The following is a 19,005-nucleotide window of genomic DNA, read 5'->3' on the forward strand; positions in this document are numbered from 1 at the left end:
CACAAAAATACCACCGATACTTTGTTAAACTCTGATGTTGTTTCTTAATCATATATGCTCTGTAACCTGGGCATTTCAAAGCTTCCTCCTTGTCTGGGCAATGGCTTTATCTATTGAACTTACGAGATCTCACTGGATCGTTATAGGGAGCATACTAACTCTACTTGATACCACGAGACTCAAATGATCTACTGCCTTTTGAAGTCACATTCTCCCCAACTGCATAATGAGCTTCAGAATCTAAGGAAACAAATGAAGAAGACATGACGAGAGTTAAAGAATTAATGCAACCCACATTGGCCTTGCTCAATCCAGAAGCTTGAGACGGTGGAGGAGACCAAGTATTTTAAAATGGCAACCAATAAATCCCATGTTATTGGGCTATTAATGCATAAGATTTATTGGTTGCCAGTACCTTATGGCTACCATGAGCCATGAAAGCCATACATATCCATGGACATTCGGGCAACTCCATCACTCTACCATATGCAAGCTCCAGTATTCCATGTAATTAATGCAGATATAGTACAGCCCGACCCGACATCCATCGGAGCACTCCTTCCTAGGATATTTCAAACTCAGCCAGCGGGAAATTTCAAAATTTGAAATGAAATATGGGAGGGACTGTATGAATATTTCGAAAATCCGTAGGATCACTTCTCATATTATCTTTCAAAGAGTCGAAATGTATTGTGTGGCTTGGGCTATCTTCGCGACTGTGTTTACCCTGGCCAAGCCGGAACATCAACAGCGGTTGCAGGTCTCCAACGAGCCAGACGGAAACAGTGTGTATTTTATTTCAATTTACTATTGTGAAATGAACTTTGCCAATCCGAGTCCATTGGTTCCTCTGTGAAGTCAAGCCCACTTTTGGACTATGATTACCAGAAAATCTGTATATTCGCCTATGGCACTCAGCACAACCTTTCAGGATCTGTGAAGTCTTCAGATTCCTGGGAGTTGTTGTTGTAGTTTCTGGGTATTCTCATGTATGTTAACCAATACGCTGATACCCAGTGCCAATCACGGTTGAAAGTGTTGCCGTGGGATCTAAAGAAGACGGATAAGAAGACGCTTACCTCACCCTGGACTCTGCCAGCAGGTGTGGATTGTCTCCTAGGCAATAGTAGTAGTGGCCATCATTACTTTGGAAAAAAGAAGAAACGAATCACATTTCTCAACAATGTTTCCCTGCTCAAAATGTTGTGATATCTTATTTATAATTTGAGACTGTTCTCAACAAGTCTTTTTTGAAACGATTCTTGGAGTGAAGCTTTTCGGCTGACTCTGAATGATTTAATTTATGTATAATTTTTTTTACTCCTTAACCATGCTCGGAACACTTCGAAAATCCCAAATAGTCCTCTTACTTTGTAGGTAGATACATTTAATGAAATTTTGTGACTTTCGTTATGTATGAGATAAAGGTAAAAAAAAACCATGAAATTAATAAATGGCAGAATCTTAAATTGGTCACTCTTACTTCATGTGATCGGGTTGTAAGGACAACTACAATATCTTTTAGTTACAATTTATTTTACAGTTATAATTTATTGAAAAAATTAAGTAGGCATAAATAAATGTTAGGAGTTTTTTTAGATTATAAAGTATGCATAAATAAATGTGAGGAGTTTTTTTCTTTAAATATGAGGTTGAAATTTTAAGTAAATTTACTTATTTAAAAATATAATAATTTATATATACATTTTTATTAAATAAATATTTTAAATCATTATATTAAAATCATGATGTTTTATTTTTTATAAGTTAATATAAAAAGGTTTCTATTAATATATAAATAATTTTATATAGATAGCATGAAAAGTGGAAGGGTTGGTTATTAAAACTAGAGTTTCAATATTAACATCAGTTACATCCATACTTTATGAGTAGAGCTAAAAATTTATAATCAATCTATACTCCATGACCAGAGCTAAAAACTTATAACCAATAGATGATAACGAATAACCCAATGCCATAAAGATACTGCACCACTAGAAATAAAGATGAGACACTATCTTATACCAAATATAATTATCACTAATAGAATTGTCACTGACTCATCATTTCTATAGATTTTTATATTCTTGAATCATATCCCATTGTATGTTCTAATATCATATCATTTTTCCACTTTAACTTGTTCCGAGTATCAATATACCCCTATAAGGTAAAGTGTTTGATAATAAAGTCGCTAATATTCAAAATGATTTAATTTTAGTAATTTATTTTTTTATAATAATTATAATTTGCTATTAGAATTTTAAAACTTTATTTTATAATTTAAAATATTTTTTTATTATTTTCTTATAATAAGTTTTTATACATTTACATATGCCATGCTAATCATTTCAATATGATATTTATGGTTTTAAATTATTAAAAATAATAAATAATTAGGTTCTTTACTTGAATCCATAGTAATTAGTTTATAATTCACAAAATTTAAACATAACAATCATTGTAACTATTAAACCTCTTATTAAAATATAAGCCAAATGTCAAAATGTCCATCATACTACTTTTTTATAATATAACTTCCATAATAAAAGATGTTCATAAAAATCATGGAAGTTAATTTCCTTACATCATAATACAAAAGAAACCACCCTTCTCATCCACAACAAAGAAATCCATGGTGTGAAACCACTTACCCTCTTGCACAAATTTGCATGTAATCATTAAAATTTGTAATCCAAAGGATTTTATTACCTAATCCAACAACAACTAAGCATATATAAGAATCTTACTTCTAAGTTGGGAATAAATGAAACTACAATATAATCTCCTCTTTGCTTTTAAAGGTTTTGATACATATAATGCACCATAAAACATCTAAAATACAACATTCAACCTTGCCTCACCAATGTGAGAGTCCTTGATTAAGATCCCTATATTAGCACACTAAAATTAACTTCAACTTCCAATTTATTACTGCTTATTACAATCATCCTTACAATATCCCATCGTCTTATGCATACCACTCAATCCATATAACAAACTCATTAAAGAAGAGGCTTGCCACATTTTGTCTCATAATCAATAGTGACCTTCATTTTGTCATTATATGTATTTATTCTAGAAGTTTTCCTCATCTTCTTTAAGCATCTCAATCATATGCATAAGCACACATCCAAAAAGACATATAACCTATACGTAACTACTCTAAACTAGTAATTCCATATTGTGTCATTTATAAGCACCCCTCCTAGCTACCCTACAACCTCCTAATGGCTAAATGCACACAACCTTTATCCTAAGGTGGTTTTCCCCTTTTTTCTCCTGGAATTTCAAAACTCTAGACCTTCCTACCATGATTGATATTCCACGGGTGCCCCTAGGCTTAAGAATCATTTGAATCTAGTGTCACCATAAGACTTCTAAATTTTCTTCTAATATTCCATGACACCAGCTTGAATAGCACATTATTATGGAGTAGTCTACCTAGCCAGTAGAATGGACCTTTTTCCGGCACTGGCCGGAAAATCGTCCGGCTCCGGCTACCGGAAAACTCTCCCTCTTCCGCCACCATCTCTCAGCTCCACCACCACCTTCCTCGGCCACCCTCCCTCACCGCCCTGACATCCCTGACCGATCGCCTGACATCCCTGACCGATCGGGAGTAATTCCTGGGGGGAGTAATTAGCTGGAATTCATGGGAGAGTAATTCCCTCCATTCGAAATTTCCACCCGCGCCCATTCAAGCTCTGATGCTCTGCGCTTCCGGCTCTGCGAACTCACCCGCGCCTGATGCTCTGCGCTTACCCCTCTGCGAACTCCTTATTTTACCATGCTCGTATTCTCTATGAATGGAATGGGGTTTGGGTGAGGTCGATTCCCCTGGAGAATCACCCCGAGCTGAGTAAAACAGATTGAAAAGATGACTATATTGTCAGATTGGCCGAGGGGGTTAGTTACGCTATGTCGGGTGATGATGAAAACGGTCAACAAGTGATCATCTGTGTTCATGCCGCCATGAATTGGGCTTCTTCGAAGCAACGAGCTTTTGTGGACAACAGTAACGAGAAGGTATGTTCATGGTGTTAGTTTTTCTTGCTTTCGATTTTATGCTTGAATGGATTTATGATGTTTTTGGTTTTCATTGGACTTTGTTTCAATATCAAATGTTGAGGTCGTTGCATTCTACATTAAGCAGTGGGCCGAGGAGGAATCGTTGTTTGCCTAGGAGGGCTCGAGACTTTCGAGCAACGCTGCGGACCAAGATGCATGGAAATTATTCCATATGGCTGCAGACCAAGTTGTTCGACTCAATATGCTGGTTCCTAAGAGCTCTGATCAGTATGAGCCACCGGTGAAGGGCTTCACCGTAGTGCTTCAAGGGGGCAGCTCAATTGCAGTGGAGTCAAAAACATTTCGGACTTTCAGAACGACGGCTCAGCCTTTTCCGGCTTCGACTGCAATCGCAATGGTTTTCACTGCGGCTTTGGAACCCTCGTCCAAGGGCTGGAGAATGAAAAAGTACCACTTACGAGCACATCTTGGCACCTGGAAGATGATCAGTCCAGTTAAAGTGAGTGGAATTACGATCGATGAATTAGCTAAAGTTCAAAATGAAGCCTATGGTCAGAAAACAATCTTTATCACAAACAGAGTAAAGGGAGAGGAAGAAATGACGGATGGTGTAGTTGCCATTTTGACGCCTGACATGCCTGATGTTTTATCTCATGTGTTGGTGCGGGCAAAGGAATAGCAAGGTGTGCTTTGCAACCTGCCTTGATCCAAACATTCTCGATGACCTTCGAGCAAAGGAAGGAAAAGCATTGTCGATACAGCCTACTTCATCAGACCTAGTCTATAATGAAATCAAGGTTAATGAAGTTTTGGATGACTCAGAAAATCTTTGACAAGGCCATCAAGGGCATCGAGTATCTCACAAAAAAACATTAAAGAAAAAAAATAAAATTCAATGGAAAATATGCAATCTCAGCTGATGAATTTTCTAATGAACTGGTTGGGGGCTAAATTTCGCAATATTGCTTATTTGAGAGGGAAAGTGCCTTCATGGGTGTGAATTCCTGGGTCAATTGCCTTACAGTTTGGTGTTTTTGGTAAGTTTGATAAGTTTCTAGTGTCAATTGCCTTACAGTGTTGTGTTTTTGATAAGTATGATAAGTTTCTATGAGAAGATACGAAAAAGGGTGTTGCTGAAAAAATAGAAGCTCTAGACAAACTTGTGTAGGAAAAGGAGACTTAAGCAAACTCCACAAAATTCGGGAAATTGTTCTGCAATTGGTGGGTGAACTGAAAGATAAGATGCAGAGAGAAAATATGCCTTGGCCTAGTGAGGAGGGTGAAGAGCGATGGCTACAGAATTGGATCGCGATTAAAAGGGTTTGGGCTTCGAAGTGGAATTAAAGAGCATATTTTAGTACATGAAAGGCAAAAATAGATCTACTACTCTATGTTTTTCTTGACTTACCACTTCTTTTCTCTATGTTTTTCTCATTATGGTTATGTTTCTCTTATTATATTTGATTACTTGTTCTCTGCAGTTCAAAGTTTAGTCGCTCTTTTTCTATGTTCATTGCCTTTATAAATTTGACTTCCCCCTTGTCTTATACCTTTCTCCTTGGAAAATTGAACCACACTCTTACCTCATCCTACATGTCCTAGCCAATGGGAATTGTCTTTTCCTTGGATGATGTCTTGTCCCCCAACTGTCTATTGATATTTTTCTTATTGTTGGGTTTTTCTCCTTTCATATAGTGACTCTTACCAACAGATGCTTGTCAGCCAATTAGGGAATGCTACCTTCCAACAAATTCTAAGGTTGTTAAATGTTATTTAATTGGTTGTAGTGGGTGGCTAGCACACAACACCATCTGGCAACTCACTCTTTTTCCTTTTTAAAATCTCTTGTCCTATTTTTCTTGTTCACTGTTGTAAAAAGCACAAGTGATAAGAAAATTTGATTTTTCCCCTTTTTCGCAGCTATCCGTTGTTATGTACCAGCTCTACTTTTTTCTGATGTAAGGAACAATTTAAATATTTTCCCAGCTAGTAACCTCCCCGGTATTTGAAATCTTTTTCCCATAACTCAACCCAATTTTTTTGTAAAAATATTTACATTGCATACATGAGTGCAAAATAATTGGGGCTATCACACAGCTATAGCACTAATCCTTTATTCCTCATGTTTGTATGCGTTAATTATGTCCATCAATTAAATGTTTATGTTGATACCTATTCTTTAACATTTTTTTAAAATACTTCATGGCTCTAATTATATTTTTATGTGGAAATCTGATCCACGTGGAAAAGCATTTGAACAATCATTAGTAAATTATTAACAATTTTGTTTATTTATTTATATAATCAAAATAATAACTTTTATTTTGTTGAAATATGTATTTTGAGCCCCATGTTGATGATGATGTCCTTGATGAGGAATACTTGTGGTCATCCCCCAACCTTGAGGTCACAATTTCAAAATATGTGAAGGAAACGAACAAATAAATGATGGATTTAATTCGTAGTAGGGATCAAAGTTCTACGACTAAGGCTAGTATCTAGGAATTGAGAAAAGATCTTAAGATATATAAGGAAATAACCATATTTTAAAGTGATTTTTATAATGTCATTAGTTCAATTATGAAAGTTTGTTTTTTAACATTTACATTATCTAATTAAAAAAAAAACTTTCTTATGTAGCCTTATTTGGAGACATTTTGTTTCCTGTATCAATCAGTTAATCCTGAGTATGGTGTTGGTACTAGTGGGATTTCCAAGACATGACATGAGCGTTCGTCCAACAATAACACCCTGCATATATCCGTGAGGCAGTTATTCTTCGATCCACCTTCGAGTGGTCATACTCCTACTAGTGACACTAGATTTTCACCATTACTTGTGACCCGTGAGCACATGCCCCTCAAGCCAGACTTACAACCAGGTTGTGGATTATGTGGTGATAGAGATGACCCTAGTACTAATGAAACTATGGGTTCATTTCCCAAAACGTCACATGTTAAGAGCATGGGGAAAATTATGTTGGTGAATGACAAAGGAATTCCAATAAAAGCACAAAAAAATTCCTTGTATTTTTTATGTATTAATTGTTTCATGTTGTCTATCTCAAACATAAGTCATCTATGTTATCCTTTTCAAACTAATGATCATATCTTTTTGCATGTAGGTAACCACATGTTTTATAAAAAATTAGACAACAAAGTATTAAATATTTTTGGGCCCACCATATGCGGAAGGTGGATTTCACTATGGTACAAGTGGATTTCACTTCAGCCCTATTGCTCATGAATATGGGGCTAGCCGTGAGTGGACTTTCAAAAAGACACTAAAAGGTTGAAAATTGTAACTCTAGTTGAGGGTTGAGGGAGTCAAGGCTTACCCATAGTTAGTTATTGGGTTATGTTAAATATCGGGACACTAGGAGGAGTAGGGGTTCCACTCGATGCTATTGTATTTTTTTTCATATTTTAGCAAAGCAACTAGGTGTGTGAAGTTAAAGAGAAAAACAAAGGGGGTTAATAATTTGTAGAAACTTTACAAGCCATAGGTTTTAGGTAATTCAATAGAGGGTACCTCTTTCTTTGTATCTACATGTTTTTTCATACTAGAGAATAGAGAGCAAAACAACCTCACCTTTTAACTACATTTTCTGCCATAATAGTTTCTGAGGGAAAATATTGTGCCTATTTTGGTTGGTGTGTGTATTTATTTTCATTCTATATTGCTCGCATTTCAGCTAATTTTTTTTAAGCACACAAACGACAAATAAATAATGTAATATCTAAAAGGAATTAACATTCATAATAAAGGTTTCAATATTTTATTAGATTTATTGTGATGAATTACTCCAATGGAATGTCCATGACAATTTATTGATCATCTCCACATCTTGCCTAAATGGGTAGTGTCTTCTTTACTTTCACATTTTACATCTACAAATTTAGCATATTATGTGATTGTATGTTACTTCATATCTTATGGTATTTTCTTAATGTCCATAGTGAGACTTTTATCACCATTCTTTTCATCTTCAAGCTATAATGTCCTCAAAGCAAGGCAATCCAATAACTATTAATTAGGAGTTAGGTGTTGGAAGTAATCCTTCCATGTGTTGTTGGAAGTTGTCATTGTGAGTTCCCAAGCGTCAATCTAGAAGTTTTTTTTTTCCCTATGTATGAGTTGTAGTCATTATCTAGATGTGTCGAAATCAATGATTTATATCCTATACATGTGTAATTGTTGTGATCAATAAAGATATCAAAGTGTGTTTGGTGTTGTGTGTAATCACTATCTGATCTCTCTCTATTTTCTAACATGGTATCAAGCAGGTACTGGCTTAACTCTTTCATAGGAGGGCCAAGAAAATGTGAGAAAGCCTTGAGATTTTTTCTATGTAAATAGATAGTGTAAGAGAGTATTTGATATATTGTCATGTGTGAGTAAAATTTATTTTTGTTTGTAAATTTTTTCAATGCATGTTTGAGTGAGATTGGATCTCAGGGTAGAAAAAGAATACTTGGTGTTGTGTTTCCCCGTAGCTTATGAAAACTTGTCAATAGCAGCGTCCATAGCGATGGCCCAATCCATCTAGATTCAAAGTAGTTGGTCCTTGTTCCTACACGTTTGTTCCATTTAGAGGTGATGGTGAATGTGCACTAAAATTCCACTATTTTTCATGGATCAAAGTGATGCAACAAATGTTTGGGCTTCCGCTTTGGAGAGATCATGCTTAGCAACCGAGAGAAAGGCAAGAATGTTTTAGCTTGAATCCCAGGGACAATTCTTCAGGGGATCGTTGCGGATGAAGCCAGTATCATTGGAGTGGTGTCCCACCATGTCATTGTTTTGCAAGATGAATGAATTGGGCCAATCTTCCACCACAGTGCAAATCACTGCACTCGTTATTTCTTGCGTTTTAATTCTGCTAGACATTGAGGTTGTTATGGTGTCTATAGTTTTTCTTAAAGTGTTGCCTATCATTGCATGTGACACAGGGAGTGGCATAAAATCTTGTTGATAGCCACATATATGACACAGAGTTTGTTGTTCTTGACAGAGACAGATGACAAGGTACTTTCTATGTCACAGTGAGATCGAAAGGGCAACAAAATTTTGCTCTCAGACAAATGTTGTCTCCTGCTCACCTCTAGAAGGCTGTTGCTCAGAAAATTGCAAAAGGTCAACCACTACAGATGGCTTCCCATTCTTTTTGTATAAATCACTTGATATGATATATGAGCGTTGTAATGAGCAACATGACTCACAAAAATGAAGGGATTTTTAATATTGTTGATCTTGCAATGTTCATCAACAATGGTCAGAGGCAGTTATGTTTTAAATGGAGGTCAAGTGACAACTCGAAGATGTGGTGGTGAAAGAGCAATGTTTGTGAGATTCCAGAGTGAATGTAAGTGTTGATGAAGACCAGTTAAACATAGATTATCCTTAGCATTAACAGAGGGTATAGGAAGGAAGGTTCCATATGTTGTTGTAAATTGTCATTATGAGTTCCCAAGTGTCAATCTAGAAGTTGTTTTTCAGTATGTATGAGTTGTAGTCGTGAATTGTCATTGGTAATTCTCTAGCTTTAAGAAATTGTTAAGGCCATTTCACTAAATTATATCTTAATAAATCTTATATAAAGATATTACTAATTAATCAAATCTCCCATAATATGAAATTATGTATTAACAAATCTCATACAAAACCTTAATTAGTTAAATAAATAAAACACAAACATTATCAATTATACCTTAGCAAATGTCTCATAAAAACATATAAATTATACCCTAGAAAACGTAAAAAGAAAATTAGCAAATGAAAAGATATTTCAATAAAAATATACCAATTTACCTTATAAGTAACTTGTTCTTTTCTCTTGAATTTTGTTTCAATATTTTACTTAATCATATATCTTTCAATATTTTATTTAATAATGTATCTTCATGTCTTATATATAAAACAAATAATCATTTCGTAATAATTATTATTACAGTAGTTATAATACCATAATTTAAAAAATATATATATATATATAATAATTAAAATAATGTAATTAATCTATAACTTTTTAAATATTATATTATTTTTAATATATATATATATATATATATATTTCATCCCATATCAAATACATTTTTTCATAAATATCATAAACATACTAAATAATTTTTATAAAGTAAAATTTATTTAACTAAACATTTTCTAAATATATTAACTTTCACTAAATCAATATACATATTATAAATATAAACGTTTAAATATTTTATCTATATTTAATAACCAACTACTGTACTTTTTAATTTAAAAGGGAAAAATTGTTACGACCATTACCATTAAGTGGTGAATACATTTTATTTAGTGACTTTGAAATTTTTTTAATTCACTCATTTATTTATATCAATGTACATATTATAAATATCAACGTTTAAATATTTTATCTATATTTAACAACCAACTACTATACTTTTTAATTTAAAGGGCAAAACTGTTACGACCATTGCCATTCAGTGGTGAATACATCTTATTTACTAACTTGTAAAATTTTTAAATACATCTTACTTAGTAACTTGTAAATTTTTTAATTCACTCATTTATTTATTTGCATTGGTTAATACATTTTATTTACTAACATGTTGTGATACCCCTCGAATAAAGTGGTAAATATTATGTTTTATGGCAAAGTCTTGGTAAAACTATGGGCCATGTGAAAGGCCGGATATTTTGAGTACAACCTATTAATGAGAATCTATTACCAAGTCAATGGATGTATAATAACAAAGTGACAGGAGATAATGATAGTCTCTCGATATGAGAAAACACATGACGGTAGCTAGAAATTCTCAGAAATGAAGTTCAAAACTGTTACAGACGTATAGGTAAACTTATCAACTAAGTTCCATGAATAACAATGGTGCTTTATGTAAATTTCACGACAGTGGTTTGATAACTAAGAAACTTTATACATCCAAATAGTTGAACATAAGTAGATTAAACTCTCAACAATTCAAGAATCAGCTCTCGTGTTTAGATGCATGAACAACTTTAATGCATGCTACAACTGAAACCCGTAAGAATGAATTGGGATTAAACCCAGAAAATTACCATATAAACCCCAGAGAAGGGTAAACATAGATTAATTTGTATTGTGTAGTAGACATTGCAAACAGGATTTCTCATTCCAGTAATGAGAGTAATATGGCAGCCGAATCACCTGTTCCGGTCCCAGTTCATATAATTACTACGGGTCCCAGTTCATATAATCACGATGTTATAACGCTAAGCTAGAAGAAGAACAATATTAACAAGTGAAATGCCGGCATGACCGGCCGTAGATTAACCCTACTCACTCAATCATCTCCAGAAGGTCAAAAGGTGACCTTGAGTTGTCTGGAAGCGAAGAAAAACCCTCAGTGCCTAGCCTAACCAACATGGAACATTGAAGAGAAAACCATAAGTGGATGCCACTGCAGAGTTCTGAACTGTTGAGGAGGGCAATACTTAACCTGCCATCAGATTTAAGAGTCGAGTTAGAGAACTGTTCCGGAAAAAAGAAAAGAATTAACAGGCCTGTAATAATATAGTACCTGTAGAGTGGCGTGGGGGTCACAATGCACACCTAAGTCAGTGAAAACAAGACTCTGTAATTAAATACTATAAGCGTTTAGCATTTTTATTCTCATGCAAAGGACTCGAGACTGCTTCCAGAGGAAATGGTTTCCAACAATTACCTAAGGATCCTGACCATAAGTCTTTCCTTCACCTGTGGATGCAAGGCCGAAGTCTATAGGAACCACTTACATCGACAGTGTGAAATTAGGGCTCCTATATAGATATAATTATCAATGAAGAAAATAGCAGGGAGCCTAATCTCTTCAAAATACACAGCAGATAACATGCTCAGTATCCCTGTAAATTAGACACTCCAACAAACGAAACCCTCCTTTGCCATGTAAACCAAACTTGCAGGTTGCAGAGCCCCTAACAAACCCTCCCTTTTTTGCCATGGAAACCAAACCTGCGCAGAGCCTTTAATCCGCTTTTTTGCCATGGAAACCAAACCTGCGCAGAGCCCTTAATCCGCAAAATGACTGAATGAATCTCGTTTTCGGAACCAGATAGAGAATTGGTTACATTAACCTTTGCCATGAAAACCAAATGCTTACCTCAACCTTTGCCATGAAAACCAAACTTGCAGGTTGCAGAGCCCATTGCGATTGCAGTCGAAGCCGGAAAAGGCTGAGCCGTCGTTCTGAAAGTCCGAAATGTTTTTGACTCCACTGCAATTGAGCTGCCCCCTTGAAGCACTACGGTGAAGCCCTTCACCGGTGGCTCATACTGATCAGAGTTCTTAGGAACCAGCATATTGAGTCGAACAACTTGGTCTGCAGCCATATGGAATAATTTCCATGCATCTTGGTCCGCAGCGTTGCTCGAAAGTCTCGAGCCCTCCTAGGCAAACAACGATTCCTCCTCGGCCCACCGCTTAATGTAGAATGCAACGACCTCAACATTTGATATTGAAACAAAGTCCAATGAAAACCAAAAACATCATAAATCCATTCAAGCATAAAATCGAAAGCAAGAAAAACTAACACCATGAACATACCTTCTCGTTACTGTTGTCCACAAAAGCTCGTTGCTTCGAAGAAGCCCAATTCATGGCGGCATGAACACATATGATCACTTGTTGACCGTTTTCATCATCACCCGACATAGCGTAACTAACCCCCTCGGCCAATCTGACAATATAGTCATCTTTTCCATCTGTTTTACTCAGCCCCGCTCGGGGTGATTCTCCAGGGGAATCGACCTCACCCAAACCCCATTCCATTCATAGAGAATACGAGCATGGTAAAATAAGGAGTTCGCAGAGGGGTAAGCGCAGAGCATCAGGCGCGGGTGAGTTCGCAGAGCCGGAAGCGTAGAGCATCAGAGCTTGAATGGGCGCGGGTGGAAATTTCGAATGGAGAGAATTACTCTCCCATGAATTCCAGCGAATTACTCCCCCCAGGAATTACTCCCGATCGGTCAGGGATGTCAGGCGATCGGTCAGGGATGTCAGGGCGGTGAGGTAGGGTGGCCGAGGAAGGTGGTGGTGGAGCTGAGAGATGGTGGCGGAAGAGGGAGAGTTTTCCGGTAGCCGGACGATTTTCTGGCCAGTGCCGGAAAAAGGTCCATTCTACTACCTAGGTAGACTACTCCCATTATTATTTTTAGCCCTTTATATGGTGATTCTTATCTTTCTCCCTTTCAAATGACAATTACACTATTAACCTATAATTTCTAGTGCACTACCTATTTGAGGGATACCTCAAGTGTACTTGGTTATTCTTTGTTTGAAATATGAGGTTGAAATTTTAAGTAAATTTACTTATTTAAAAATATAATAATTTATATATACATTTTTATTAAATAAATATTTTAAATCATTATATCAAAATCATGATGTTTTATTTTTTTATAAGTTAATATAAAAAGGTTTCTATTAATATATAAATAATTTTATATGGATAGCATGAAAAGTGGAAGGGTTGGTTATTAAAACTAGAGTTTCAATATTAACATCAGTTACATCCATACTCTATGAGTAGAGCTAAAAATTTATAATCAATCCATACTCCATGACCAGAGCTAAAAACTTATAACCAATAGATGATAACGAATAACCCAATGCCATAAAGATATTGCTCCACTAGAAATAAAGATGAGACACTATCTTATACCAAATATAATTATTACTAATAGAATTATAATAGAATTGTCACTGACTCATCATTTCTATAGATTTTTATATTCTTGAATCATATCCCATTTTATGTTCTAATATCATATCATTTTTCCACTTTAACTTGTTCCGAGTATCAATATACCCCTATAAGGTAAAGTGTTTGATAATAAAGTCGCTAATATTCAAAATGATTTAATTTTAGTAATTTATTTTTTTATAATAATTATAATTTTCTATTAGAATTTTAAAACTTTATTTTATAATTTAAAATATTTTCTTATTATTTTCTTATAATAAGTTTTTATACATTTACATATGCCACGCTAATCATTTCAATATGATATTTATGGTTTTAAATTATTAAAAATAATAAATAATTAGGTTCTTTACTTGAATCCATAGTAATTAGTTTATAATTCACAAAATTTAAACATAACAATCATCGTAACTATTAAACCTCTTATTAAAATATAAGCCAAATGTCAAAATGTCCATCATACTACTTTTTTATATTATAACTTCCATAATAAAAGATGTTCATAAAAATCATGGAAGTTAATTTCCTTACATCATAATACAAAAGAAACCACCCTTCTCATCCACAACAAAGAAATCCATGGTGTGAAACCACTTACCCTCTTGCACAAATTTGCATGTAATCATCAAAATTTGTAATCCAAAGGATTTTATTACCTAATCCAACAACAACTAAGCATATATAAGAATCTTACTTCTAAGTTGGGAATAAATGAAACTACAATATAATCTCCTCTTTGCTTTTAAAGGTTTTGATACATATAATGCACCATAAAACATCTAAAATACAACATTCAACCTTGCCTCACCAATGTGAGAGTCCTTGATTAAGATCCCTATATTAGCACACTAAAATTAACTTCAACTTCCAATTTATTACTGCTTATTACAATCATCCTTACAATATCCCAACGTCTTATGCATACCACTCAATCCATATAACAAACTCATTAAAGAAGAGGCTTGCCACATTTTGTCTCATAATCAATAGTGACCTTCATTTTGTCATTATATGTATTTATTCTAGAAGTTTTCCTCATCTTCTTTAAGCATCCCAATCATATGCATAAGCACACATCCAAAAAGACATATAACCTATACGTAACTACTCTAAACTAGTAATTCCATGTTGTGTCATTTATAAGCACCCCTCCTAGCTACCCTACAACCTTTAAATATTCTAAACTTTATTTACAAATTTATTTAAAGATTCTACTTTCCTTGCATTTTATTAGGCTATCAAAGAAAGATTATTGGAAACCATTATCCCTTTAACCCCTATTAGTTTTCTTTTGACTAACACAATTTTAATTTTTACCTTTTGAAAATAAAATATTAATTTTTGGATAAAACACAAAAAATATAAAAACTCTATTGAATACGAAGCCCATTAATAATTCTATTGAACAATAAGCTCATAGTCTTATTACTACTTTCCAAAATGAAATGTCAATTGTATAACCGCCCCATGGATATATTGCATGTATGTTGTCTATGATAGTTGGGGTTTTTGGTGATATGTATAACCACCTCAGTGATACTTTGTATAATGTTGGCTATAGTTGGGTATGAGGGTCTAGTTACTTCATTTTATTTTCCCCTATTTAGTTCATTTGTGAGTGGATGCAACACCACCACTAAGATTTGGTGTTCAGTGTCATCATTCAATGCCAAGGTTCGATCCCCTCTTGCTCCATTCCTTTGTAGAGAGTTTTTAGTAGCGAAAATGAGCATTCACATTTGAATTTAGATAGGGATTCCAGAGGCATCCAAGTAGTGGGACTAGGATTATTATATGTCCAATGTTCGATCGAGTCTTTAGAACTGAAGCAGAAGATGCAGGAGGACCAAAGGTCATAAGAGCCAATCTCACCCTAGCCTCGAGTAGGCATAATATAATAAAGATTAAAGGGTAATCCTTTTTTAGGAAAGAAGATTTAATTAAATGGGTTTGAGATTGGCCAAGTTGAAGGCTTCAGAATCAGATGCATGTTCCAACCCTGAGTAAGAACCCGATAAGGGGAATGACAAAGGAAAGAAAATCATTGATGCGGAGCCCAGTGCCACTATTGCCATCGCCAAGGTCCAGAAGAATGAGCTCGAAGATCCATAGGAGGGGAAGCGTCTTTTCCACTCACAGATGTGGGTGAAGGGTTCGTCGTTGCAATTCATTGTTGACAGTGGGAGCCAAAATAACCTCATTTCAGCAAAGGTCATGAAGCGGTTGGGCCTGCCGACTGCACCACACCCACAGCCGTATAGTATCGGGTGGTTTCACGAAGGACGAGATCTCTGAGTCCGCCAGCAGTTTCGCCTTCCCTACAGCATCAAGCCCTTCACAAATGAGGTATTGTAGGGTGATTGTAGGGTGATTTTAAAGAGAGAATCTAGAATAGGGATTTAATTGAGTATAATGAGGCATATTTGTAAATGTTCTCGAATATTGGAGAACATGAGATTCAGGATGGTTGAGAGATTTGAGAATCAATTGTAAATCTTAGATTAGGAGTTGGTTTCTTGATTTGTGGACTAAAGATGAACCTTAGGGATAAAGATTATATTTTAGGATTTTTTTGAGAATTTTATGGATCTAAACCAGGAATTGGTTGTAGAATCATTTTGTATAAATGTAAGGCTAAACGACATAGTCAAGGGTCAGCTAGTTAGTCCAGTTAGATAGTTAGAGGTTGTAAGTGAAAGGTTTGATTGTAAGCCTACGGGCAGATAGGAAAACATAGGCCACTAATACTGAAGATCATGCCAGGAGAGAGTTCGTGTGTAAATACCTATTTATTAATACAAACAACTTGATTCCGAGTCCATGTGCATATGGAGTAATTGAGTTATAATCTGTGTGTGAACTAGAGTAGGTTCTGTGTAACGGAGGTTACAGGTGGAGTTCAAGCATAACACAGAGAGGAAGAATGATATGAAGGATCGTATTGGATCGCTTGAATCCATTCGAAGTATCACAGCTGAGATTCAAGAGTGGCTATGTTAAGAGCATGCAGATTTAAAACAAGAGGGAGTTGTGTTGCAGGACAACTAAATATTGGAACCCTGAAGTAAACATGAAACCACATAAACACTAAGAAATGGCATAAAACAACGTAAAGGGAAGGTCAAAGAAATGAAGTGACGATGAACGGGAACTGTCAGATCCTTGAGATCGACGGAAATTAATGTGAGAAGAAAATGGTGGAGGAATAGATCTGGATTGTTAGATCGACCAATCAATTAGATCGATGGTGATGAGCCGAGCAAAGACAGAGACACAGAGGATAGAAATGTAATGGTGAGTGAGTGAGTGAGAGAGTCACATATATCCCACACGCGCCAGGGGCGCAGAAACCAAGGCGTTGATAGTGGTGGGCGTGAGGTGTAATTGGATGTGTTGGTGCGCCCTGCTCCAAGTAGAGAGTTGGTACATGGCACCCTGTCGAAGGGCAGGGTCCGGGAGCTTCTTCCGGGAAGTGTCATGCGCCTTAGAGAGGAGGGGAACGCATGAGGCTGGCTTCACAGAGCAACAACTACCTCCCGCTCCCTGCAGTGGAAGGATAACGTGCCTGCTTTTTTAATTAATCTCATTTATATTTAAATATATCATCATCATCCATTCCATATTTTTTTATTTTTTAAAATATATCATCCGCTTATATTTCTAAATATATCGTCTAGATATTTTAATTTCATTTATATTTAAATATATCATCCATTTCATATATATATATATTTTTAATATATCATCCATTTCATATTTTTTTTAAATATATCATCCGCTTATATTTCTACATATATCATCTAGATATTTTAACGTGCCCGCGCTTTTTTCTAAAATATATCAGCCAGATTTTTTTGTCGGCTTGCCTTTTTCTTTTTTAAATATATCATCCAGATATTTGACAATGTCTTTCGGATTATCAAAATTAGTATGGACCACTAAAGTCTAAAATCAATCATCCACATATTTTATTTTAAAAATGAGGTCATGGTCCCTTTGCCCGTCATAAACTGTGACCACATGAAATGCTCTTTTAAAATCATCCAGATATTTTAACTTGAAAATGATGCCTAGTCCCTTTGTCCGTCATGAACTCTGACCACATGAAATATGACAAAGTAAATATTGCCTCTATTTGTCAGTGGTAGTTCTAGGTAATGGTCCCTATCAATCAAAGTTCATGAAGTCATAGTTCTTTTGTTAGTCGGGAACTTTGATTGACATGAATTATATGAACTTTAACTGTCAAAGGAACTATGTATGACCTTCATTTGTCAGTTCGAATCCTAGGGAATAGTCCTCTCCAGTCAAAGCTCTTGAGGTCACAGTTCCTTTGTTAATCAAGAAATTCGATAGACATGAACTATGCCCACAAGAACTACGACGAATGAAATTCGACTGAGAAATGAACTATGACCTTCATTTGTAGATCATAGTTCTAGGGAGTATTTCCTACCAATGAAAATTCCCCAGGTCATAGTTCCTTTGTTAGTTAGGGACTCTAACTAATAGGAACTATGATGAAGGAACTTTGGTTGGCAAAGGAACTAGGACCTTCATATGTCGGTCGTAGTTCATATCAATCAGAGTTCTTGAGGTCACAGTGCCTTTATTAGTAAACCACTGTGACATTGGGAGCTTTGACTAACAAAGGGGATATGACCTTCATCCATCAGTCCTTTTTCTAGGAATGGTTCCTATCAATCAAATTTCTTGAGGTCATAGTTCCTTCAGTGATTTGGAACTTTTCCGGTGAGGAACTTTGACTAACAGGAATAGTGGTGAAGGAAATTTGACCAACAAAGGAACTATGACTTTCATTTTCCCATCGTAATCGCAGGGAATAGGTCCTCTCAGTCAACGTTCCTAAGGTCATACCACCCTTTCTTAGTCAAGGACTCTGACCGATAGGAACTTTGAGGAAGAAACCTTGACCAACGGGGTAACTATGACCTTCGCTTGTCGGTCATAGTTCCTACCATTCAAAGTTCCCAAGGTCATATATCCTTTTTCCAATTAGGAACTCTAATTGACGGGAACTATGGCCAACGGATTTTGGTGCAATTCGACCAACATTGATAGCTTGAGTTCAACAATTTCCATTAATTTCATATTTCTTTAATTTTTGGCATCCCTTCCATCCGATCGAAGAACTAATCTTAGACCGTGCTATTCAAAATTCCATGGTCAAAATCCTTCTTCTTTAATGAATGCTTGTGGGTTGGCGAAATTTGGCTACAATTTCTAA

At 35.5% G+C, this 19,005-nt stretch overlaps 1 long non-coding RNA gene across 1 annotated transcript; it reads right to left on the reverse strand.

Annotated features, from left to right (window-relative positions):
• Window positions 1-11,090: 11,090 nt before the first annotated feature.
• Window positions 11,091-12,935, reverse strand: LOC149243051 (uncharacterized). Its single transcript, XR_016245768.1, has 2 exons — window positions 11,577-12,935; window positions 11,091-11,495 (listed from the first exon to the last, which is right to left on the reverse strand). It is a non-coding gene; the product is annotated as an uncharacterized LOC149243051 (long non-coding RNA).
• Window positions 12,936-19,005: the final 6,070 nt, after the last annotated feature.

Source organism: Pinus tabuliformis, chromosome 8 (assembly GCF_031772625.1).
Source record: "Pinus tabuliformis cultivar Carrire ecotype Pingquan chromosome 8, CPIR1, whole genome shotgun sequence".
In the NCBI taxonomy this organism is placed as follows: Eukaryota; Viridiplantae; Streptophyta; class Pinopsida; order Pinales; family Pinaceae; genus Pinus; species Pinus tabuliformis.